This window comes from Sander vitreus, chromosome 16 (genome assembly GCF_031162955.1).
Source record: "Sander vitreus isolate 19-12246 chromosome 16, sanVit1, whole genome shotgun sequence".
In the NCBI taxonomy this organism is placed as follows: Eukaryota; Metazoa; Chordata; class Actinopteri; order Perciformes; family Percidae; genus Sander; species Sander vitreus.
Window position 1 is genome coordinate 20,558,677 of NC_135870.1, and position 25,976 is coordinate 20,584,652.

General features: G+C 41.9%; 1 protein-coding gene across 1 annotated transcript in view; it reads right to left on the reverse strand.

The window, feature by feature from the left end:
- il11ra (interleukin 11 receptor subunit alpha) overlaps positions 1–24,131 on the reverse strand; it is a 57,104-nt gene extending 32,973 nt beyond the window's left edge. Inside the window, exon 1 of the mRNA XM_078271352.1 lies at positions 24,014–24,131. The gene's annotated coding sequence lies outside the window, so the exon portion shown is untranslated. The remainder of the gene's footprint in view (positions 1–24,013) is intronic.
- Positions 24,132–25,976: the final 1,845 nt, after the last annotated feature.

Genomic DNA, 25,976 nt, shown 5'->3' on the forward strand with positions numbered 1-25,976 from the left:
AGCTGCTGGTCGACTGCTAGGCTTACTTCCAACTTTTGCCCAAGCCTAAACACACAAGGAGTAATGGCTGCCAGGTGTGTACAGAGATAGCACCCAGCCAATCCACAATCCAAGGCCTGAGTGTGCGTTTTAGCATGCGTGCGTGTGTGAGACAGAGAGTGAGCGAGAAAGAGTGAGAATATTATTTAAGTAATTATATGTTAAGCAATCAGAAAACGCAGAACAGCTTTTTGGCTTATTACTGAGAGCAGAATTTTCCGTCAACTTGTTAGTCCTTTCAAAAAGGTAAAAATAATACTTTGTGTGTGCGTGTTTGGCACAAGAATCACAAACCTGTACTGTACTGTGCTGTGCTGTGTGTAAGTGTGTGTGTGTGTGTGTGTGTGTGTATGTGTGTGCAGCGGCGGTATCTTGGCCTTAGTTCTACAATGCAGGAATTTCCTCCAGCTCTGCCGCCAGTGCAAGATGGCTACCATATGCCAGCTATTCACACACATGCAAAGACACACACACACACACACAGTTGAATGAAGACCACAATCCGGCAAGTTTGTAATACTGAAGCCAACCTCACATATAAACAAACATGCCTAAATGCATAATGGCTTGTAGGCTGAACTGAAAACGCACACATTTGCACTCGCATTCACACACATCAGCGTCGGTCTGTAAGTTTTAGCCACATGGCTAAATTTGTGTTTTTGATCGTACAAGTGCATGTGTATAAATTGGAGAAATTATAAAGACTGCAAACCCATGAACACACTATGCAAAGCGCGCACGCGAATACAGTACGCAGTTGTCCACGTTCATTTTGTCCTGTTTTGACAGTTCTGTTATGCAATGGATACCCCGCTGGGTTCACAAAAAGCTTTTTAAGTTTGGTGACAGATCAACAACGTTCCCTAAAGGCACATGCATCATGCATGTAGTAATTAACATAAATCTGCCAACAACATTTTTTTTCTTTTGTGATTCCTTTCTCTAATCTTTTGTTTGTTTGTTTTCTGTACACTCTTTCAAGGAAGTGTTTGAGTATTTGGTGCGTACGATTCCCCTCCATGCATTTGAGGACATACGTATGTTGTTGTTTTTTTGGCTTGTGTCATTGTGTGCAAGATTCCTTCATTGGTTTAAAAGCAGAATCTACCAACTATTATGTTAAATAAAGGATAATAAAAAAAATGGTATGGACTCTGTGGAGAAACTAACAAGCACCATAAAAAAGCCATTTTGTAAGCACTCTGACTCCAGCGTGTTGTGGGTATAAAGCTGAAGATCAGAATAAATCGTGAAACATGATCATTATAGCGTTTCAAGCGGGCTCTAAATCAAACACAACTAAGCCACACAGCCAACGGACGGGACGCAGCGCTCCACAAAATATTGCATACGTATTGCGACACTTTCGATACATTGTGATTACGATATTGAGTCGATATATCTTGCACCCCTAGTGTACAGTTAGTGCCAAGGGACTACGGGCGGAAAATAGCACTTGTGCTACAACCTGGTACAATGCATCGCTCCTTGTTCTTATACAAGGTTAATGTTAACTTTTGCATTGTCCCTGTTTAAATAAATGAATCAAACTAACGTCCCATTGCAGCAATGTTTCTGTTGCCTCTAACGTCCGTTTCGGAGCATCAGAGGGCAGCGCAGACATTTCAGCGGCAACGAAATCCTTGCTATTCTGTCCGGTAGACAGGCCAACCGGTCGTTTAGGCATCGGTGCCATATTAGCACCAGATTTTAACACACGCCGTTCACGTGAACAGAAAATTGCGTGTATCTTTTCACGGCAACCCTCCATAGAAATTTATCAGCCTACTTAAAAAAAACTGACTGTTGATTTCTATCGTCTCCGTCACCGTTTTTGGTTTAACGAGCCGATTCATGATGCCAGAGCGGTACTCTTGGTAGCCACCAACTGTGTTTTGAATGATTTGCAGTGTTGAGGCTAGTCTTTACGCACACACTGCTTGTAAACACTTTTTCCGGTTTGCGCACGTATCTATTTTTATTCAGAATTCAATCAACTACAATGTTGATAACCGATTAATCACTTTGGCCGTGAATTCGGTGCGACTCACAATTTTCACCAATCACCGCAACTTTACCGTATATTTGACCAATAACCGGAGTTTTCCGCGACTGCAACCAATCACAGCAGTCCCACGTGCCAGACTTTGCTTGCCAGTATGTGACTCTAAGAGCCACTGACCAAGCGGGAGTGAGAACTCAAACATCTCGCATTTTACCAACAAAGCGAAAGACCGTGCAAAACATTTCAGACCGTCCTGCCAACCTGTATACATGTTAACATCAACGAACGCTGTAACGATTTCTCACTCTAAAGTCACTGAAAGCTGCTGCCGTTTTAATCCTGTCTGCTCTCTGCAGCGGGCGCGGCCGGAGATGAGACGTACACATACATTTAGCACAGATACGCTCGTTATTGTAAGTGCAATGATGAGTTAAAGTCCAATAAGTAGGCTACTTTATCAAACCGTATGAATGTGTGTCCCAGCCCGGGCCAGGATAAGAAATGAACTAACAATGTAACGATCAACAAGCCCCTGACAGATACAGTATGTTCAAATTTGATTCATCAATAAATTATTATTTTATGTCTTAAATCCACCAGCCATTTTCATATTATACCAACATTTGCAGCATCCTGAGCCTTTTTGGTAAGGTTACTAGGAAAACTCAGCCCAGAGTAGTTTTATTCTCCCCTTTTATTTTTAAATAAGGAAACAAAACAAAAATCACATTTTTTTTTGTTGCAATTTTCACAGTGACTCACAACTTCATTGAAACAAAAATACAAAAGACATCGCAACATTTATCGAATTTTTTTTACAAAAGCTCCCACAAAAATCAGGCATTTTGAACTGCAACAATCTTTAAAAAAGGGGCTGCGAAATCCTGGAGGGACTGAATATCTCCACATCCACATTATAGAGGAACTTTAACCCTTTAACTGACTCAAATCATCTCATGGCGTTGCAGCTGGGAATAACACGAGAAACGATACTTCGGTACCAAGTCGATGCTAAAATTCTGAAAACGTGACGGTACTAGTTTTTCTTGTACCGTAGGTGTGTGAAGAGTTCGTGGGATGTATTGTTTTGTTTCGTGGTATCAAACGGCACCCCTTCTCTTCTCTGCTTCTCTTCGTAGTCGTCAGATTCATCTATCAACCCTTATAGAGCGGGCTCAGGTTTGCCTTGGACAAGCTCTTAGTTATTCTGCTATAGTTTTAGACTGCCGGGGGACTTCCTTTGACACACTGAGCTCCTCTCTCCTCTCTCTTTCCATCTGTGTGCATCCTTGTCCCAGAAATGCTTGTTACAAACTCTAGGGAACTTATTCCCCGGAGCCCTTATGTTTTTTCGCCCCAGTTTTCCTTGGATTAGGGTGGCACCTAAATCATGGCTGCAGCTGTCGCCGTGGTCCTGCTCGGCGACCTGCAGTGCCCTGCTACGTCCTGCAGTACCATGCTACGTCATTAACTACCATTTCTAGTCATAGTTCCATTATCTTTATTGTGACTATTACTGTCACTGTTCATCATACCCCCAACTGGCACCGTCAGACACCGCCTACCAAGAGCCTGGGTCTGTCCGAGGTTTCTCCCTAAAAGGAAGTTTTCCTCACCACTCGAGGTTCCTGCCTAAAAGGGAGTTTTTCCTCGCCATTGTTGCACTAAATGCTTGCTCTTGGGGGAATTATTGTATAATTGTTGGGTCTTTGTAAATTATATTATTATATCTGTAAAGTGTCTTGAGATAACTCTTGTTATGATTTGATACTATAAATAAAAATTGAATTTGAAGTGAAATTGGGTATCAAGAATCATGAAATTTCACTTGTGCTCGAACTACTACATTTCCGGTATCCTGACATCCCTAATTACAATGCCCTGAGAATTCAAAGAGTAGTGGTGTCCATGTACTCTACCAACATTAACAATATCGCTTTGTGAATTAGCTGAGAAGGCTTAGGTACGTCTGAGAATAAGCATAGCAAGGCATATGAAAAGACATAGGCCCTCATTTATGAACCGAGAAACCAGCGCAGATATGAGCGCAAAATTCATCTCAGGACAGGCTTTACATGTGATTCATCAAACGTTCGTATCACACCAATCAGGGCGTAAGAATGGTCGTACATTCACAAATGCAGTGGCTGGAAACAATTGTAATTTAAATATCACGCCCCAATATATTCTGGGGTTTGAGGCCTCGCCCCTACAATTTACGACATGGCGAGACGTAATCTGGCTGAGAAGCGGCACTTTTCAGAGGTGGAGATTGAAACCCTGATATCTGAGGTTCATTTACACTAACGTGTGTACTATTTGGCAGCCTGAACACTGGTATTAAAGGCTGTAGAAAGAATGCGGAATGGAAAGAGATCACTGATGCGGTCAACAGTGTTGCCGTGGTAAATCGGACTCCAGCTGAAGTTTATTTCATTTATACATCCTTGACATATGTCTGCTATAGTCCTAATAGTAATATACAGGTTTGTATTGCAATCTCTTAGGCCTACATGTTGTACCTATATTTAAATAAACACACAGTAGCGAACTACCCCGACCACCACCCCGACCCTGTCTCCTGACAGCAGAGGGGCCGGAAAAACAAGCCACAATATGTCAGTCAATCCATCCATCCATCCATCTTCATCCGCTTATCCGGGGTCGGGTCGCGGGGGTAGCAGCTCCAGCAGGGGACCCCAAACTTCCCTTTCCCGAGCCACATTAACCAGCTCCGACTGGGGGATCCCGAGGCGTTCCCAGGCCAGGTTAGAGATATAATCCCTCCACCTAGTCCTGGGTCTCCCCCGAGGCCTCCTCCCAGCTGGACGTGCCTGGAACACCTCCCTAGGGAGGCGCCCAGGGGGCATCCTTACCAGATGCCCGAACCACCTCAACTGGCTCGTTTCGACGCAAAGGAGCAGCGGCTCTACTCCGAGCTCCTCACGGATAACTGAGCTTCTCACCCTATCTCTAAGGGAGACGCCAGCTACCCTCCTGAGGAAACCCATTTTGGCCGCTTGTACCCTGGATCTTGTTCTTTCGGTCATGACCCAGCCTTCATGACCATAGGTGAGGGTAGGAACAAAAACTGACCGCTAGATTGAGAGCTTTGCCTTCTGGCTCAGCTCTCTTTTGTCACAACGGTGCGATAAATTGAATGTAATACCGCACCTGCTGTGCCGATTCTCCGACCAATCTCCCGCTCCATTGTCCCCTCACTCGCGAACAAGACCCCAAGGTACTTGAACTCCTTCACTTGGGGTAAGGACTCATTCCCTACCTGGAGAAGGCACTCCATCGGTTTCCTGCTGAGAACCATGGCCTCCGATTTAGAGGTGCTGATCCTCATCCCAGCCGCTTCACACTCGGCTGCGAACCGATCCAGTGAGTGCTGAAGGTCACAGGCCGATGATGCCATCAGAACCACATCATCTGCAAAAAGCAGCGATGAGATCCCCAGCCCACCGAACTGCAACCCCTCTCCACCCCGACTACGCCTCGATATCCTGTCCATAAATACTACAAACAGGATTGGTGACAAAGCGCAGCCCTGGCGGAGGCCAACTCTCACCTGAAACGAGTCCGACTTACTGCCGAGAACCTGGACACAGCTCTCGCTTTGGTCGTACAGAGATTGGATGGCCCTGGTCAGTCAATGGCAGAAATAAATCGTTCACTTGTGGCCATTAACGACACTTTAAAAGAGAAACGTGAACCTGAAGAATAAATAAAAATGTTGTGCATTGTCATGTTTCCTGTATTGAATATCATTGCCAAAGATCCTGTAAGTGATCAACTGATGACTTCTCCTTCTCCTGTTAAACTGATTATATTCTGCATCACAAGTCCACACTGACTCGAAAACTTGCGTACACGAGTTTAAACTTGACGCGAGATTTGATCGTAGCGTCCGCTTAAGTCCATATTGATAAATGCCGAGCTTTGCGTGGAAATGACCGTACGCCGGTTATATGCTTGTTCTCTGTTGTCCGTTTGTTTCGGAAATGAGGGCCCCATAGTGAGCACAGTTCACGTGATGTGACGTGTTTTTCATACAGTACATACAAGTAGTGAGGATCAGAAATCTGTAATTTTCACAAATTACAGAACAAGATTTCATCTGCAGAACTGATGTCATTTCTGTGATCTAAAAGAGAAGAATTCTATTTTTTCCAGTGACATGTCCAACTTTTCTTCTTTTTTGGTAAACAGCTTCATAAAGTCTGTATTTTAAATCACTTCTATGAGCTGAAACATTTTGTTCCAGCTAAGTGTCACTCAAGCACTCCTGCAAGAGAGCCTAAACACCGCAAACAGAGTGGCCAAACAGATGGACAACTTCTTGGCTGCCAAACTGAGCCATTGGCAAACCTTTCTCAAAGGGTGTAGCTGTACGCTAAATTAATGGTTCAATAGCTATCACAGTTTTAGGGTCAATCTTTAGAAGCCAGAAACAGCTTGAACGCTCTGCGATGAAATAACTTGCACCTCATCCTTTCACAATGAACACGCAAATGCAACATTGTGTTAAGTCAGGCTACTATTCTAAATGGAGAGTGGTTTTTGCATCTCTGAATTCCTGAAGTTATGTAAGCCAATAACAGATTAGAAAATAATGAATGTGATTTCTTTATATTGGTGGTGGTGGTGATGATATCGGAAGTGGTGATGACGCAGTGGATATGACACATGCCTTTGGTGTGGGAGATCTGGGTTTGATTCCCACTGCGATACATCAACCAAGACACTTAACCACTACTTGCTCCAGAGGTGTGTGACCTCTGATATATAGCAATTGTAGGTCGCTTTGGATAAAAGCGTCAGCTAAATGACATGTAATATAATTCTTTAAATAATATTCTTCATCCCATGCTCCAGTTAATTAGGAATACGATTGTTAACTAAACCAGCTACAGAAAGCAAACGTTCTGGTGACATTTGTTTACAAGCTCTGGTTTGCCTGTAAAGTAAACCTAAATGAACCAAGTACAAAAAGGTGACAAAGGAAACTTTTCCACAAACATCAACTGGAACATGTGATCTGACCTCTTAACATGTTTGGCTATGTTTAACTATGCCTAACCATTTGGACTAGGTTCAACTGGAGTCAGCTGGCAGTACCAGAACATTACCGTAAACCGCAGCACTTTATAACTGTGGTTTGGAAAATTCCACAGCAATAGCGTCCTGGATAAGACTCCCAGTCATCTGTATACTGACCTTAACATCTGTCAATGCATCTACCACTGTGCTCTGACTAATCATGCAGCTTAAGAGTGGTGTGATCGCATGTAGTATGAGCTCTTGTATCATTAGTCTACTTGATGCTGTTTGGTTCAGTATCTGAAATATAGCAGAACAGTTTGAATCAATACCTCTGGTAGCCAGAGGAAGATGATGGCCCAACAAAAATCTGTTCTGTATGAGCCAATGACAGGCTCTAAACATACACCCACCTACCCACCCACATCTGCTCTCTGTTATCCAACAAGGCCTTACACAGAGACAGACACAGCCACAGGCGCATACACAAATTTTTGCTGTGTGATCAATGGCTAGCCCTGCACAGCCAAGCCATCATCAGAAACAGCAACAAAAAAAATCCAACAACGGGCAGAGGCAGAGACCAAAGTTTGGAGAGAAAGGACATGGAAAAGATGGGTTTTGTGACACTAAAATAAAATTCTTTATATTTTGGGTAATAATGTGGCACTGATTGTAAAACAGCTGCATGTGCTTTGTTTGTGCTAACCAAACCAATAGCTAGATTTGAACCGCGGTAGATAGATCAGCCATGTGTCAGAAGATGGCTTGTCATCAGAGCATGAAAAACAGAAAGTATATCACATGCATGAACACACACGCACACGCACACGCACACACAGCTGATGATAGCTGTACTAAACTCAGTCAAAGTCAATAAACCAGCAGGTTGGCCAGCCAAAACACTCGATTCTGCTCTGCCACACTCTGATGATGATCTGTGTGTGTGTGTGTGTGTGTTGGAAATGCGCGTCCATGTACATTTGACTGGCGCCACACTACTGCTGGGAGCAATTATAAAGACATGAAGCAGATAGTTGAAGATTGCTGTTTTATGCAACGTTGAGAAACACACATGCATTTGCATGAATATACACAATGTGACAAACTGAGTTGTCTTTAGGAGTATTATCATTTGCTCACAGTGACACTATGTCATCACAATAAGACAAATTAATTCAAACACAAGGCATCCTGAGGGTTTAGATAGGGCCAGTCGTGCTCCAACAAACTATCCAGTAAAGAAAAAAACTGAAATGATCAAAAACACGTTTTCTCTATAAACCCTGACGCAAACCAGAACACAGACATCACACAAATAAATAATCCATACAAAAGCGGTTACTTATAAGTTGCCTCATAATCCTCGTGTTTAGAATTTTTCTTCAGTATCACACTTACACTTCCTGTTGACATCATCCAAACCATAGTGGCAAAAACCATGATCATATTCATCCCAAAAACACATGAAATATGCTTAGATTATTTACTATCAACACATTTCTTCGTTTTTACATCTGTGGAACGCTAGATTTTTCCTCTATCTGTTCATATATTTGTTGACATACAGGAAGAGAAGCCAAACTTTCATTCATTCATTCATTTATATATATATATATATATATATATATATATATATATATATATATATATATATATATATATATATGCTGTACTTGAGCATGTATAGTACTACTCCCAGTATTACTCCCATGCCAAATTTATTTGTAGCCTGACTAATTCTTTCTAAAATTAACAACAACAGTGGCTGACATGTCAAGCTAAGATATGTCGTGGCTATACCATAGACCTGTTAATAAAAAAAGAGTGAAAATCAAAAATAACATTCATGGGGTCGGGGAAAGATTGAAAACGAGATAAAGAAGTAACATTACAGTGTGGTAGTACAGCCAAACACGTTTTCTTCATATTGGATAGAAGTGTGTTTGTGTGTGTTAATGTGCGTTTGGCTTTCACCGACAGATGACCTTTAACACAGCCGGCAACGAGCTTTCACCATGTGTTCAGCCGGAAGGAAACACCCAACACACTAAAATTACACAAACATGGTAGGGGGCGCACACACACACACACACACACACACACACACAAACATGAAAAAAACCCGCCCCCTACCACCAAATTACACACACACACACACACACACACACACACACATAAAAAAACCCGCCCCCTACCACCAAATTCCACCCACACACCCACACACACACACGACCCCTGTTCGCTAGAGCCATGAGTCACTCTGCTGGGAACTCCATGCTTTCCCCATCACTACCGGCTGACTGACTGTCCGAACACGCTGAGAGAGAGGTAGAGAGTTCAGTAGGTGACAGGTAACAGAATGGAGATGACAGAAAGGGTTAAAGGGAGAAAAATAGAGGTATAGACATACTGAGATAAAAAAATAAAAATAAAATAACAGAGAGAAAGATGAACCAGAAGTTTGTGAAATAGTGAGAGAAAAACTTCCAGTCAAAGCACACTCCAAACCAGCGGAATAAACATAATCCTATGAGAGAATTAAAAAAAAAAAAAAAATGAGAGTCATGCTTTCTCAATTACTACTGTCTGACTGTCGGTTCAAAAATGCTCCTGGAAACGAGACCAACAAAGAAGAAAGAAAGACCCAGATACTGCATAATCCTAATGTTAGACACATTTAAATAAGTTCATGTCTTAGTAAGGATATTGACCGAATGCATATACAGTACCTAAAATCATTTACATTACTGTAGGATGTTCTAAACTAAACACTTGGTTGATGTTTAGGACAGACGGCAGACAGGAAGTGATGCATTTTATATGTTCACTGCAGAGTGACATTGATACCAAAACCCCCTTTTTTATTTAACAAAAGAAGCCAAAGTGCTCAAATTATTAATGTTGTCCAAGTACACGGAGCAGTGCAAGAACATTACCTGAATAAAACATTTGCAAAATTGTGATTAAATCGAGAGCAATCGGATCAAAGAATAAGTAAAGAAGATTATGAATCTGACCAGTTTGTGACAGTTCTCTGTCATCGAGCTCCAGGCACATTTTGGACTGTAACAAAGAAGATCCTAGAAGATCCTGATGCTCGATACGCGGCCCTATAGCCGCCAAAGAGTCACTACCATCACGGAAAAACACCAGGACAATGAGCTTTCACACTAGCAATAGAAACAAAAACAAAACAAAAATAATGAGCTTTTGGCACCAAAGGAATCAAAACCAAATGGTAAAATGGAAACAGAGAAAAGACATCAAATAAAAGGGAACGAGCAAAAAAAGAAATCCTGCGGATTACTCCGTCTGGTGCCGTTATGTTTATGGTTAGCGTATGTTACATATTTTCCCGTTTCAACTGTGTAAATGCAGAAATAAGTTGTAAGCATGATGAACTTGCATCATTTGACCACAGGGAGTCATTTGCTCCAACCCTACACTGATCATTTGGGATTTGTTCATATGTCATGAGTTGCAGATTGAGCAATGGAATTGAAATTGAGAGAGAAGGGGGTTTAAAAGCATTAACGAGGAAACAAACAAACTTTGGAAAGATGTCCATCTAAATGGGCTGAAATATGCATATATACTGAGCAGACCAGTAGGGTCACAACTGGATTGACACAATTAACATCTGGATTACTCTGTATTCTTACGGAATGTGTAATATGCATACCTTACTTTCATTGCTTTCAACATTTTTGTGGCGCACAAAGATCACAAAAGTAACTCCGATGTAGACCTGGACCCTTGGAAAAAAGAAAAGTGCTTTACAAGCTAGCATTGGTGGGCTACCACATATCATTCCGAACATCAACTGTAAACCACCATTAAAAACAGGGGGGAAAAAAATGCAAAAACAGTTTCGGTGGCTTAGTTTTTATGCCATGCTAAATCAAACTCTCTATGACTGGATCAGGCAAAAAGATCACGCCGTGAAAGCAAACAGCCCCCATACACTGTACGCCAGGCTGAGGCACACACACACACACACAGACACACACACACACACACACACACGGAGTTGAGCTGCAGTGTGCACTGTCGGATCTACAGTAGGACTATTCAGTAAAGACAGACAGTGGGGCAAACGGACCCTATGTATGTCATGCTGAAGTGAATACTCAAAAAGCTCATCTGCACTGTTCACTGCGGAATCTACAGTGTGACTATTCAAACAAAACCAGACGGCAGAGCAAACATGTTTCACATTTGAACGAGTGCAGCAGGCTAAGAAGGTTAGACTTTCATCCGCGGAAAGACATTAGCAAGGAGAAGATCATCCACAACCTCATTACTGTCGAAATGGGTCGCTGGAAGCAGGATGCAACACAAACTATAACAAAGTTCCTTTCAGAATAAATGAGTGACACAGAAAGAGAAGGCCCTCGGCAGACCGTTTGGCTCTGCTGCACAGACCTGGCTCACAATCAGCTGACTACCCAACCTGTTTGCTTGAGATAGAAAGGCAGATAGGGAGCTGATTTACAGTGCACCCCCAGGATTTGGTTTCAAAGTTTGTTGATTTTAAGACACTCTGTGTTTGTGTGTACGTGTGTGCGTGTGTGTGTGTGTGTGTGTGTGTGTGTGTGTGTGTGTGTGTGTGTGTGTGTGTGTGTGTGTGTGTGTGTCTTTGTGTGTGTGTGTGTGTGTGTGTGTGCCTCTTGAGTGAACCAGGAGACAGATTAAAAAGCTTGTTTGTTGTTTTGATCTCTTGTCTAGAGATCAAAAGGCAGTATGATAAGGAGGGGAGCTTTTCAGAGTTAAAATCTGTCAAACTAGAAGAAAAAAAGCTCTACATGACCTCACTAGTTTACGCATTCGTTGTACTCCGTGACTGACAACTCCTATCAAGTACAATGCGTTAACAGAATATACACTGTGTGCTATGCTTGTAACGTTACAGGTTCAGTGAGCTGATGAGTAGCTTTTCAGCTTTTCATAGTACATGAACTAAAAGGGATTTACTTGGGCGGGAACATCAACTTAATATGAATAAGGCATTAGGTGTTGATGTTGATCTTGTGACAGTTTAATAAGAAGTACACGCATTACATTTTTTAATTTATTCTAATTCTGCATTTAGGCTTCTTAGACAGTATTTTTCTTTCCGTTTATTTGTAAGGGACAAGTACAGAGAAACATCGGCAGTTGCAGAAGCAGTGTCCAATGTTCTGTACAGTACAGGTGTATATAGCTGAAGCTAATTTGCAACACCAGTCCCTTGATGGGCACTGATAGTTCAAGTAATCCTTTAAAATTACATGTTACCGTTTAAGATTGGAAAATGTGTATGAAAACAGATGGATGGAAACACACTTACAGATATCCAAGGTAAGGCATGCTTTCCCCCGTGCCGTTGCTATCTCCCTCTGGAGTGTCATCTAAACACATTAGCCTAATATTGACCCAGGGAAACCCATCTATTTAAAAATCGTTTGACTAAACAGGGTCCATATGGCCATCAAATATGCTAATCAATCACAGGACAGAGATGCACGTTTCTCCCCACCTATTGTCTAATGTGGCATTTGATTTTATAGTTTGTCTCATTCACAGTATTTCAGCATTTTCTCTGTCACATTTATTGTTCTAGTTTTTGGTGGCAGCACGGTGGATAATTGATTGGTCCTTTAAATTCAGATTTAACACACCGACCGACAACTGCAGTTTATTTTCACCTCCAAAAGACTCCGCAAGGCATAGTCTGTTATGTAGTTAAGAACAGTCTGTCGGGGCGCCCGGGTAGCTCACCTGCTAGAGTAGGCGCCCATATATAGAGGTTTACTCCTCAACGCAGCGGCCGCGGGTTCGACTCCGACCTGCGGCCCTTTGCTGCATGTCATTCCCCCTCTTTCTCCCCTTTCATTTCTTCAGCTGTCCTATAAAAATAAAGGCCTAAAATGTGCCCAAAAAATAATCTAGTCTATAGTGAAAGGAATTACATGAAGGTTAGGTCATGTTGAATATTTTCATGCTGCATTATCTCTTGACTGACATCTACCAACAACTTAACACCACACACTTGGCAAAACAAAACAGGCTGAGAATCATATCTATTTAGCTATTGTAGATTGAAAGGACAGATTAACATCATCATCATGTTATCATTTCTTTTTTAGCACCGAGCAGTGTTTTTGAAATGCACTGATGTCAACACTGCTTGACTCATTGCAACCAATCTTAACTCGGGCAATAAAAAAAAAACGGTCTTCAACGCAACATTCTGTTCAGCAGAGAAATTCCAACAAACCGCAGCCGGCAGACAATGCCATATTTAGCCAACTCTGATCTACCGATTGTTGCGTGAGCTCAGAACTCAGGCCCATTGTAATCAGTTTCAATTTGTAAGCAATGTATCTGCCCTTAATAAAGTAAATCATTATGACAGTAAATATTATAATACAAAATTCTAAATATAGTGTAATTTGATATTGATTTTTATTTTATTTTTTTAGGTGGCTGAAATACCAGTCACCACAATGCCAGTGATTTTACCTTCCAGAAAACTGGAGTTGCTACCGTTTCCTTGATTGGTTAAATAGAACCAAAGTCACACAATAACAACTTTGGTCCAACAAAGTTGTGTTAATGCAAAGTTGCAGACTGATCTGATGAAGTGGGTGTTATCGAGCATGGTGATTTCTGATTTGGCAGACAGGTGACAGAAAAGCATGTTTATCAATGCCGTTTGGCCTCCATTGACTTACATTACCTTGCGATTGCGTGTGAATTGACGCCGTAGCGAGTAGTATGAAAGGGCAAAAATCCGCGTAGGGAGGGTGGACGGGGTGGAGGCTGGGTCAAACTCAGGACTTTCACCCAGGAGAGCGGGGATCGTGTCCCGCGTGTCACGTTTCCTAAACCCAACCGTAGCCTCGCGATAACACGCCACGTGGCTTTAGAAAGTGGCGTGTATGTTTACACTGTGACGTTGCAGACTGCCGCCCGCTGTATGCAGCGTAGACATACACGCGGATTGCTCAAAATGCGTACAGATAACACGCCACTTGGCTTTAGGAAAGTGGCATGTACGTTTACGTGAAGTCATGTTGAAAGTTGTGTTAATGTGTGACTTATGGATCCGACCTTACAGTACTGTCCACAGCTCCAAACATGGGACCGTGCCGACAGCAAGTACCAAGTTATTGTACTGCTACTGTCCTGACGTTACGTCATCATACACAAACTTACGTCAGATCACATGGGAAAATGTTTTTTTTTTTTTTTTTAGAAAGGCTTGAGAAAACAGCATTTTGAGGCTAAAACATACTTCGACCAAAATGTGAATGTTTGGATTTGAATAAATAAGGAACACTACTGGGAAGCAACAGCATGATACTCCGGCCTGTGTCAAAAATAAGAATGTGGACATTTTAAGCTGCCGTGTAAACATATATAGCGTAGTCTTGGCTTCATTCTCATTTTTTTCTGTCACCTGTCTGCCAAATCAGATATGATCACCATGCTCGATAACACCCATGTATGGTCCTCTAAGACTGCCAACACTCCATGAAGACAACAAACCACGCAGAAGCAATCAGGGAGGCAAGGCAAGGGCAGCAGACGGATTCAGAGTGAGACGGACGGCAAATCAAATAATAAAGATGTCGAAACAAGGAGGAACAGGGACAAAGAGGTTAGTAAGGTAGGCAAGAAAAAAGAAGAGAGGGAAAATAGAGATGTTTCATACTTCGCTTTCATAGACATTCCAACAGAATGATGTCACTACAGTTACACACACACACACACACACACACCTTTGCTACCCCAGAGACATTTTGCTACATCATACCCGACTGTCACATAATTTAAACAGACAAGTCTATCAATTACGTATGACCAGTCCAGTAAAAATAGTCGCCTTGTTGCAGCAGAAATGCATGAACACAATGAGATCCAGTAAAACACTCCATGCCATACGTCTCTGTCTTTGATACATCTTACACTTCAAAAAGGTATTTATCAATGAATCTGTCTATTTAAATTTTTCACATTAAATCATACGAGATACAACTCCAATCAAATGTTAGTGTGTAGTGCGTATGATTCATCATAAAGCAGCGTGTGGCCGTCAGATCACAGAAAACGAGTCAGCCGACTGAACAGCACCGGCACTCCAGGATCCAGCCAAGTCTCGCCAAAAGGACACCACAGCTCCTGACATCCCGCTGGAAACCGACGCAGCCACTGCCTCCGTTATGTTTTTGTACCGTTTAGTAGTAAGGCACTGATGCAGAGTACCTCTCCATGGTGGTCTGCTGCTTGTGCGATGTTGCAGCTGCAGATGTTGTTGGACGCTGCTGGCGAATACGGCTGTGCTCCAAAGGGTGAGCGCGGCTAAGGTGGTAAAACAAGTTTGTGGTATTACCAGTCTTGGTCGGGAAGACGGTCTTGCATAATTTGGCGACGACATTGGTCTGACCACGGTCAGACTTATGAAATCCAAAAAACTGCCAGACTGGCGAGCTGACTTTTTCCTGTTTTATTAACGATTTCCTCGCTCACTGCGGCACTCATTTTCCACTTATCACTCCACGCCAGTTCTGTAATTGAAGAATCCAACATGAGACAACGATATGGCGCAACCAAACGGGATAATGTTACATGATTGGCTGTTAGAGTGTCACTCCCTACGTTGCTAGGTTACCAGAGAGTGAGTGCCTTTGTTTACGCAACCAAACTTGCTTCGCAACCTCTGGTTTCTTCCGACGAAGAAAAACAAGTTATCAAACGTTTTCTCCAACGCATTCTTTATTGATATTGATTACATATCATATCTTCTTTATCGTTTTATCGCCCAGCCCCACTCCACGCATGCCTCGGTGGCCCCTCTGATGTAGAGATGGACGCACAGACAGTCTTGCTTGTAGTTGGGATTGTAGCCTTAGGTCATAGCTGATAGCCATCTCCACCTTTTCCTCTGTGTTCACTCTGATGTTCACATTTGGAAAATTTTGACAGGTCAGTCTAGCAGAGTCAAAAGGAGTAGAGCTGTAATCGGGCCTTAAAAGTTAGGCCCGACAAGGCCCGAGCCCGACAAGTACATTTTGATTGACAGTTAAAAGCCCGAACCCGTTTACAGCCCGACATTATTCAAATGTGCGCACGCACACAGCTATTTGCCTTTTGTCAAGAATGAGTCGTTTATACATTTTTTAACATAATTTATTCATGACTAACGGAGGCTATAGGCCACTTGGAAGTTGGAACAAAGAAATAAAATAAGTCAAATAATATGCAAATAACGTTTCCCTTCTGGATACAAAATGTCTCCTACTACACTGAAGTCCATTCTCAGCCCACGTGCAGCGGAGCTTTCTAGTTTCCACATCACACTTGTGTAAATGTGGCATACTCTGGACCGTCAGCTTCAACTAGTTGTAATGTCCTGCTGGTAAGTCCGGGGGTTAAACTGAGATTTAAAGTGAGCACAGAGAAACTCTCGCCCTCAGCAGACGAATGTGAAAACTCTGCCCATACATCATTCTGCACAGTGAAGCTCAAACATCCAAGTCAAGTAACAATAAGCAAAACACATTTGTGAGTGAAAGAAACTACTAGAAAACTACCACCCAAGAAGAACTCAATCTGCTGCAACAATAGCTAGCCTTAGTAGCCTATATATTATACGTATATAGCCTAGAGTCCAAACTAGGGATGCAGGGCTTAATCAATTTCACTTTTAACCGCCCTTTAAAACGTCACGGTTAATTAATCGCAAAGGCTCCGCTACACCGAGTGTTAACTGACTGCAAGTTATGTGTAGCAGACTGTGCAGTTCTTATTAAACCTCCTTGGCAACATAAATGTTCGCGTTTGCGCACGCACACGGCACACACAGTTGAGGAATGTAATTTTTGCTGATCATACACATACATTATTCACACCAGGAAATGTCCCTTTTCTTGTGCTACAATTGGGGATCTGAGTTATGAGTTTCAGCAGCAGTCTATGACACAGTGTCTCACTGCCGTTTGAGGAATCAGAACCTGCAACCTTAAAGCCAATAGCTCATCCTCCAACATTAGAGTTGCTGAAGTCTGAAAGTCTTGTCCACACTGTCTAAGGTTTAACCATGCTGTAGCCTTTCTGACTCAAAGCCAGCACTGCTAATGTCTTTAAAACCTGGACAGACGTGATTCAGTCTGTGCCAAGCTGGCCACAGCTGCCTACAAACCACACTTCAGGGATTACTGCTTGCTATTTTCAACACAGTGTGTCTTTAGTATTGTGGAAGTACTTGTTTTGGTACCAATTAGCACTGATATGCACTTCGCAAAATCCACACATCCGAGAGAACTATAACAATTAAACTATTTGTTTCAATAGTAAATGTGGGCACTGGGCAAAGTGCAGTTCCATTTCAAGTCACAAAGTTCCCTGCCACCCTAACTTGTAATGGAGACAGACAGATCTTTTCACTGCTTCTAAAAAATGAACCCTACTGAGACAGCAAATTGAATTTGCATTAATGAATGCCTTCAATAAACCTATTATCTAACAAGATGGTGGATTGATGTGCTGGGCTTTAGAGCTGCTTTTCATTTCTTGTCAGACATCTGGTTCACAAACAGAACATTTTCAGGTTGGCAGCGACGGTAAATATGAACACCTGCAGGGTGGGAGTCAACACCAAGCAGCCAAAATGCTGGCACAGGTTTGCCACAGCAGCTTGTAAATCAATCCACAGTATTCTTCATGCTGGTTTGGCAAGCAACCACTCGTGATTTGGAGGTAGAATTGTATACCAAAGCAATCAATAGAGTGTTTTTCCAGTATAGACTAATATTCTGGCAAGCTACAACAATTTCCCCAGTTAGCTGTATTTCCACAGTCAACACTGCACTGGACAGAGTCGCTACAGAATATATGGCCAACCTAATATGTAGCTTTCACTGGCAGGATTGCAGCAATATGTCAAAGGTGCACAGCAAATTCCATAAACATATGGTCATTCATCTCTGAGATATTGGCATGTTGGTTACAGTCAAACATAGGCTACATATGCACCTCACATAACCTCTTCTCCTTACCATGGTAAAATGGTAAACTACGTGAATTTTGGGTTTATCGTCCTCTGTGACCAATAGATAAAAATGTTTTAGTGGAAGTCTGTAGAGGTCCAGAAGCGCACGTAAAGCACATTTGCATGGGAAGGAAGCACATTCTTTAACATTTATCTAGCATGCATGCTGAGACTTACAGTTATTCACCCCAGCAAGTGATAAGCTTACAGTGAAGCTGTCAGCATCAGTCAGTCCTCGTAGACGTACACGTGTCAGTGAGTGTCTTATTGCACGACTTGTACAGTTAGTGAACTGGTCTGATCCCTAATCGTCTCCTTCGCTATCCTTTTATACTGTATGTAGGGCTGGGCGATATGGAGAAAATCAGATATCACGATATTCTTGACCAAATACCTCGATATCGATATTGCGACGATATTCTAGGGTTGACAATTGGTGCTTTAACAAAATATCTTCACACTTAGATTTTAGATAAATAATCATCAGTAATGTGGACATAATGTCTAAGTGGGAAAAAGGCAAATAATAGAACAGCTAGAACAGTCCGGTAAGTTCAGAAAAGTACATCACTTTACTGTAATGCAGCATTTAAAACCAGGAAAAGACAACACTTATGTCATATCATGATATTACAATATCCAAAATCTAAGACGATATCTAGTCTCATATCACGATATCAATATAATGTCGATATACATCGCCCAGCCCTAACTGTATGTAATGTCTTCTCTCGTCTAAATGTAAACTAATTCAAACCTTGCATGTGATATAAAAGGCCAACATATACCTCCACATTTTTATAAACTGAGATGTGTGCTAGAGATAATGTCAATATTAGATAGAGTAGGGTGTACTACTACTACTACTACAGGATTAACTAAGCAAGTAGTAATGGCTATTAGCGGCCACAGTAAAATAAAGACAACGTTGAGCTCATCCTGTTAGAAATGGATCCATTATGCAAGTGCAGTTTGAAACTTTACACTACTGCAGCCTCTCTCCTTACCGCTGCTGTGATGGCACCTTAACTTATATATACAAATGTGAAACAAGGTAGCAAAAATACACCATCACCCGCAATAATACAGTCTCCACCTGGGCTAATCAGCGGCAAACATAATGTCTTCATTTGGCCTTCCAAAACTGTAGTGCCAAAGACAATATTTCCGTGGCCAACGCTGGAATCAGGGTAGGAGAATGGCTGTGAGTGACATAAAAGGAGAAGGGAGTTGGTGACTCCCCTGCTCACAGAAATCATAATCATACATCCATATTGATCCGTTTTCTGTTCGTGGTCTGTAACATTTTAGCTTTCAATATTAACATGACATAGCTTGTCATTTTGTGTAGGTTTTTAAAAATAAAACTCCTAAACACGCTGTATGTTGAATTCATCTTAAATCACTTGGATTTCTAGGATACCCAGTGTCCTTTAATAGTCTTCTACACAGTGGTTATCAATTATAATCTTGTAGCCTACAGTATATGATACTAGGCCAAATGACGATGATGTGACTTGAGGCTGAGATATTTCCAGAGTCCAAAAATGGAGTCTGCTGGCAAAAAAAAAAAAAAGTTCTCCTATCTAAAACAGATGTGGCAAACTTCAGATGTTTGGCATCCGTTCCCATACATCAAGGAGCGAGTATAGGGTTTATTTGCAGAGCAGCCATTATATTCAACCATCATTCATCTACAGGCAGAGCTTGCACTGACAGACGTTTCAGCTGGGCAAGGAGCGTACGTGGCCATTTTCTTTCTTTCTCTCGTTTTAACAAATATTACACTTTTACTATCATCATCACACTATCGCCGCCCGTATTGGTCAGTTGATCTCAAAAGAAGCCACAGCTCCAACCCACAAGGTTAAGCCCTACTTACGTGGCTTGGCCTTGCGGCTTGGATCGGTTTAAACTGTAGCAAATGTAGAGAATCATAGCAGAACGAGAAATGAACAAGCCAGGTTGGGATTAAATAACTAACAACTCTTTCTCGCAGAAGAACTCCTCAAATGCACTGAACAATTGAGCAGAGCTCCTGGTAAGCATGAGTGGGGATAAAGTGCACGAACAGCAGCACAGAGGAGAAGAAACACCCCAATCTAGGCCCCTCAGAGTTGGGTTTAATATCAAGAGCTGGCTCTTTCTGTTCTCTCTGACACACACACACGCACGCACGCACACGCGCACACACACACACACACACACACACACACACACACACACACACACACAGAACAGTATGGCCTCAGACCTGGCAAGCGGCATTCAAGTTCTTGGAGCAGCTTTCTCTCTAATTTAAAGTTGATTGCCGTGGGCCCTCTGTGTGTGACTAGTGAAATATGAGTGTGGAGAAGAGAGTATGGAGGCTTGGACTGAGTTTAGCCCTGTGTGCATGTGATTATGGGGAGTGTGTGTACGCACAAAACTATTGGATCGTCTGCGTGTGTGCCGATGCGCATATATGTGCATGCATGAGTCTGTGTGAAGGTCTAAGTGGAGCCTCTGCATACTTGTGTGTATATGTGTGTGCGTATGTGGTTTTTGGCCTGAGCTTGTCCAGGGTTTGGACTGCCAGTGAGAGCTGTCTGCAGGGAATCAGGCGAAGCAGAAGGCAAGCTGAATAACAGTACCTTTCACTAACTAGAATGAGGTGTTCGGAGGGGAGTTTGACTGAATTGAGCTGAACTAAAAAAATGTACTAAAGAATAGACTAAGTACATCTTTGTGGGTCTGTTTTCAGCAAACCAAGCAAAAAGAGCAAGTTTGGACTTATGATGGATGTGACAAATGTAAGGACTTTGATGGAACAGTGGGGCAGACGTAGGTCAGATTCCTGTCTCCGATTGATTACTTCTCTCTGAGCATTCGTGTGATTAAATGTGTGATTACTTGAGGGCAACTCTTCAAAATGACTCCCACGTTTGACTGGAACCCCAGAAAAACTCTTAATAAATGGGTTATAGCGAGTAACGGTTTTTTCTCAAAGGTTTGCTCTCTACAGTCATCTTACATTTAGTGCAAATCTCAGAATTTAAGCATGAGCCTTCCCCTTGACTAGACTACAGTTAATATGACCACACAAAGCCAAATCTAGGCTACTAGGTTTAGTTGTCACATGTGTTGCCTTACAGCCAGAGTGTAAATGCTTTGGAACTTTTAGGATTTTACTTTTTATTACAGAGCCACCTTGCATATTTCATTTTTCTTACATCCTTACAGGCTCCAAAGGCGTCAACATGTGTTGTCAGCAATGTTTGAATTAAAGGGATTTCAATATTCTCAGAAATCTGAGCACCTCTAATGGACCTTTCTTTTTGGATATCCCTGTAGCACCTGAGTCCAAAGAGCACATTTGTTCACTGAGGGTATTTATAAATAATCTTTGTACAGGTTTTGTTTTGTTTTTTTCGGTCACAGTGTTCACAAAGCAAAAATACACTCCAGTTTTACTTTTACACAGACAGAAGACTTGGGAATTCATGGGCAGGCTAAGTTCCCAGAGGCAAACAGCAAGGCACCTGGTGTCTCTCTTGTTTTGTTTTTTTTACTCTGTGTACATTTACTTTCACAGTGGTCAAGTGGTCAAGTGAGTGAAAGAGCTGATGTTCTGCTACACAGGTTTCAAAGGCAGTCTTCTATAATGTACTGTGACTTTGACAAACTTAGAGTTTAAACTTAAGAAGCATTTTCCTGCTCGGGCCACCCAGTCTGTGAAGTGAAATCCATTAACAGCAAACGGTGTTGTAACTGACCAAGATACTGGAGGTAGTGGCCAGGTGTTTGGCTCCACTCTCCACAGAGCACATATAGGGACTCTGGCTAAAGACGTAACAACAATCAGCCCATCTCTGTGCTTTGACTCAGATGACAAGTTTCAATTAGCTGAAGGGATTTCAAAACAGAGCAATAAACAGTGATCAAACTGGAGGGCCACCGAAAAACCTGGGACATATTAACATCACAGGACTGGCTCAAGCCCTTCGGTCTCTGGGGAGTGCAGGAGGAAAATTGGCTGTGTGTCAGAGTGTGAACTCTTCCCTTTCATATCTCAAGCAACCAACAGTGACAAGCCACTCTCCAGTGCCTACAAAAGTCAAAATCGGTCAGTGCAGTCACTTGCGATTGGGCCAATCCCTGTCAAACAGCCAAATGTGATAGGGACAGCCAAAATTTCCTGAAAAACAAATGTTTTTTTTTTTTTAATCTAAATTGGGTTATACATGAATGGATGCAGCTTGATACACCCACACAGGATAATCCCTACCTTAGCTTGGTTTTCATACACCAGTACACGCATAGTCTACATCACAACCCCACTGATTCCTGTCAAATGTGTTCTATTAAATAAAAACAACAGAACCGCCAAACAAGAAACAACCAGATGACGCCTCAAAAACAGAAACACAATAAAAGTTTCAACGCATGAATGACAATCTCCTTCTGTGCCCTCTACAACATGTGCTCTGTACAACATAACATGTTTTCCTGTATCATCTCTTGTCAGCCCGTTTCATAAACACGAGCGTATACACTGATGATGTCACATCACAGGATTTGCGGGCAAGGTTCAAGTTCTGTCACTGATACGCAGTGTTGCAAAGCGTCGCAAGAGCCAAGATCCCGCATTTAAATCTCCCTCCTGAAAAACTTCACGACTTTCTTAGTGGCTTTCAACCTATAGACAGGTGGCAGCTCCCTTTCTAACATGAACTTTGACCCACATCATGCTTAAAAACAGGGAGACATTTGAGAAAGGGAAACAAATTGGGATAATTTGGGATAATTTGGAAAAAGAGCTCACAGCCTAGTCCCTCTGCCTCCTTCTACCACCTACCTTCCCTCTCCTACTACTGAGACGCCCCCGGGCTTCGTCTTTCTGCTTGGTCTGTTTGCATTCCCGTCGAGCTATATTTAAAGGCTTGATCACTCCACTGGCAGGAGGAATGCACATCTGTAGCGAGACCCCGTCCCACTGTCTCTGTCCCTCTCTTGCCTGTCTGTCTGTATTTGTAATTGTGGACTCAGAGCATTAACCTTTACTGCTGCCCCGGAAATATAATTGTGTATATACATATACAAAAAGAAAAGAGCAGGATGCAGACTAATGTTGTTTATCACATCAACAAGTGCTTTTGGATGACTCATGATTTAAAGGCTTCATTTATACATTGCCAAGTGTGTTTCTGTGCTGGTGTTTGAGCGCTAGAAGCAAAACAAGTTAATCAAAGCCAATGCAACAACAGTGCTTCTGATGGATTAGGCTTTCTGTTACTTTCCCTATAAAGAGACAAACGTACAGCGTGCATGCACATCAACATACAGCTCACAAAAGGCATATACGCACATAGGCTGAGTCTATCAAATTAAAGGCGTTATCTTATTATGCTAATTTGTAATTCTACAAATGAACTTAATACATGTTATACTAAGCCAAAACAAAATCTATAATGCAATCTGCAATTTTCTTCCTACAACTTTCACTAACAAAAAGGTCTGAATTAAATTTGAACCCAAAACACAGTCAACACTGAGTGAAGAAAGGAGCCCAGTTTATCTCAGAATTATCAGACATAAAATTACAATACATGTTCATTTTTGGGACACTGTGCGAGGCATACTCATAAAGCATACCATTAAAAAAAATACATATGACATTAATATGACAAGTACTCAGGGTACCACACAAGCTAAAGGGGACCAACACGCAAGCTAGCAGCATGACACATCCCTACTGTGAACAACATTGGAGTAAATCTCCCTCTGTTCCCTCCTGTCCCGTGTAGTGAGGCGGATAAACTTTTCGCCCCCCACACACTCGCAGCTTCCTAGCCCGTAATTCATTCCTCCCCGGTTTGAACAGTTTGAATCACCAAACCTACCTTGGAAAATCTTCCAGAGTCAAACAGGCATTATTATGTTGTCGCCTTCCATAGTTGGGACTTTGTCGAGTGGTTCTTCGGCTCCGCAGGACGGACTAGCGGGGTACGAGAGCAACAAAGTCGGACAAGGAGGAGGAGGAGGAGGAGGGAAGGGAAGGAGGCCAGACAAGTCGGCCGCCGCCTCGTTGGAGGAGCCGGCTGTCAATCACCCCGTTTAGTGGGCGGGTCCTAATTGTAAAGGGATTATGGAGGATGAGCTATCAACACTGATCCCAGGTCTGAGGTCTAAGGAATGTTGCGTAGGAAAAACAGATACAGGTCTCCTGCAGCAGGATTATGATGGTTTGTAGTTGCGTCACTTTTCATGGGAAATGTTGCAGCAAACAGACATCGCAGGGTGGTATTGGTTGGTAGTTTTACAAACTGCAAACTGAATGCAAAACTTACAACAACAAAAACGTTTTAATTAATGCAGTTTTAGTTTATGGTGAAATGATGTACAAAATGATCAAACTATGTATGCATTGGGTTAACCTAGAAAAGCTAGTGATTTAACAATGAATTGACTATTACTTTTATATTTTGTCTTTATGATTATTTTTTATTTAATTAATAATTTATTTTTATTTATTAATATAATCGTGTTTACTTTGAATCAATGACATTTTTAAATAATCCAACTATAATAAACTTTTTTTGTTTTCATGATGAGTTTTTGCCTTAGTTTAAGGAGAGTAGAGGAAAACACGACGTAAGTGATCAAAAAATATGTATGTATTATTTATGTACTGCTAACTAAAGAAAAACATTAATTTCAGCCTTCTACTGGTAAGGACAAATAGCTCATGAGGGACAGCTTGTGTGAAGCTCATTACAATCAAACAGATCATGGTAGACTGTCAAATAGCTTACTATTTTCACAACAAGCTTTTTTTGCCGGATTTTATCTGCTTAATTGTCAATCCTACTTCATGAGACAGGACCCTGATTTATTTATGTATTTATTATGTAACTCACCTGTTGTGTGATGATGCCTACAGAAACACATTAAATCCATTAATGGCTCCAGTGCTCGATGCTTCAGCAGGCAATAAACTGGATGATGGAAACATCTCATTAGCCAAATCAATGACCTTTTATCCTCCCTTGTGAATGTAAATGTAGGTGGAAAAAGCCATCTGTCAATGTGATGCAACGCTACAGCCTCAACATTACCATGGGGTTGAAACAAAGCACATTTCATACAGATGTCATTCAAAATGTTACTGTGTGTTATAGGTTCAGCAACATGTACTACTCGTTTTTTTTTATATCATATACCAAATATAGCCTACAGTGGATAGTTAGATAGACAGATAGATAGATAGATAGATAGATGACTTTATTAATCCCCAATGGGGAAATTAAGGTGTCTTCATTGCCAGGTACCTTTAAAACCGTCTCAACACAACACAATACTATTAATACAATCACAATACAATACAACACAGATGCACTTTTAGAGGAGGGATACAAATACAAATGCAAATAAAGTGGGAATGCCCATATACAGAGGCTCAGTCCTCGACGCAGCGGCTCAGGGTTCGAGTCCGACCTGCGGCCATTTGGTGCATGTCTTCCCTCCCTCTCTCCCCCCGTTTCCGGTCTACAGCTGTCCTGTCTATTAAAGGCTATAATGGCCACACAAAAAAATATAATGGAAATGCATTGCACAGTAAAGAGTTTTACAATGTGATAAATAGATAAGGTGCAGAGAGGTCATAAGGCAATTATATAGTTATGCTTGTAAATAAATATTATCAATAGTATATAAGTATGTGGTAGTGTGAAGTGTGGGATGCAAAAGTGCTAGCTAAAAAGTCCAGTTTCCTCGGGGCGCCTGGATAGCTCACCTGGTAGAGCATGCGCCCCATTTACAAAGGCTCAGTCCTTGTCGCAGCTGTCCTACAAGTATAAAATGCCC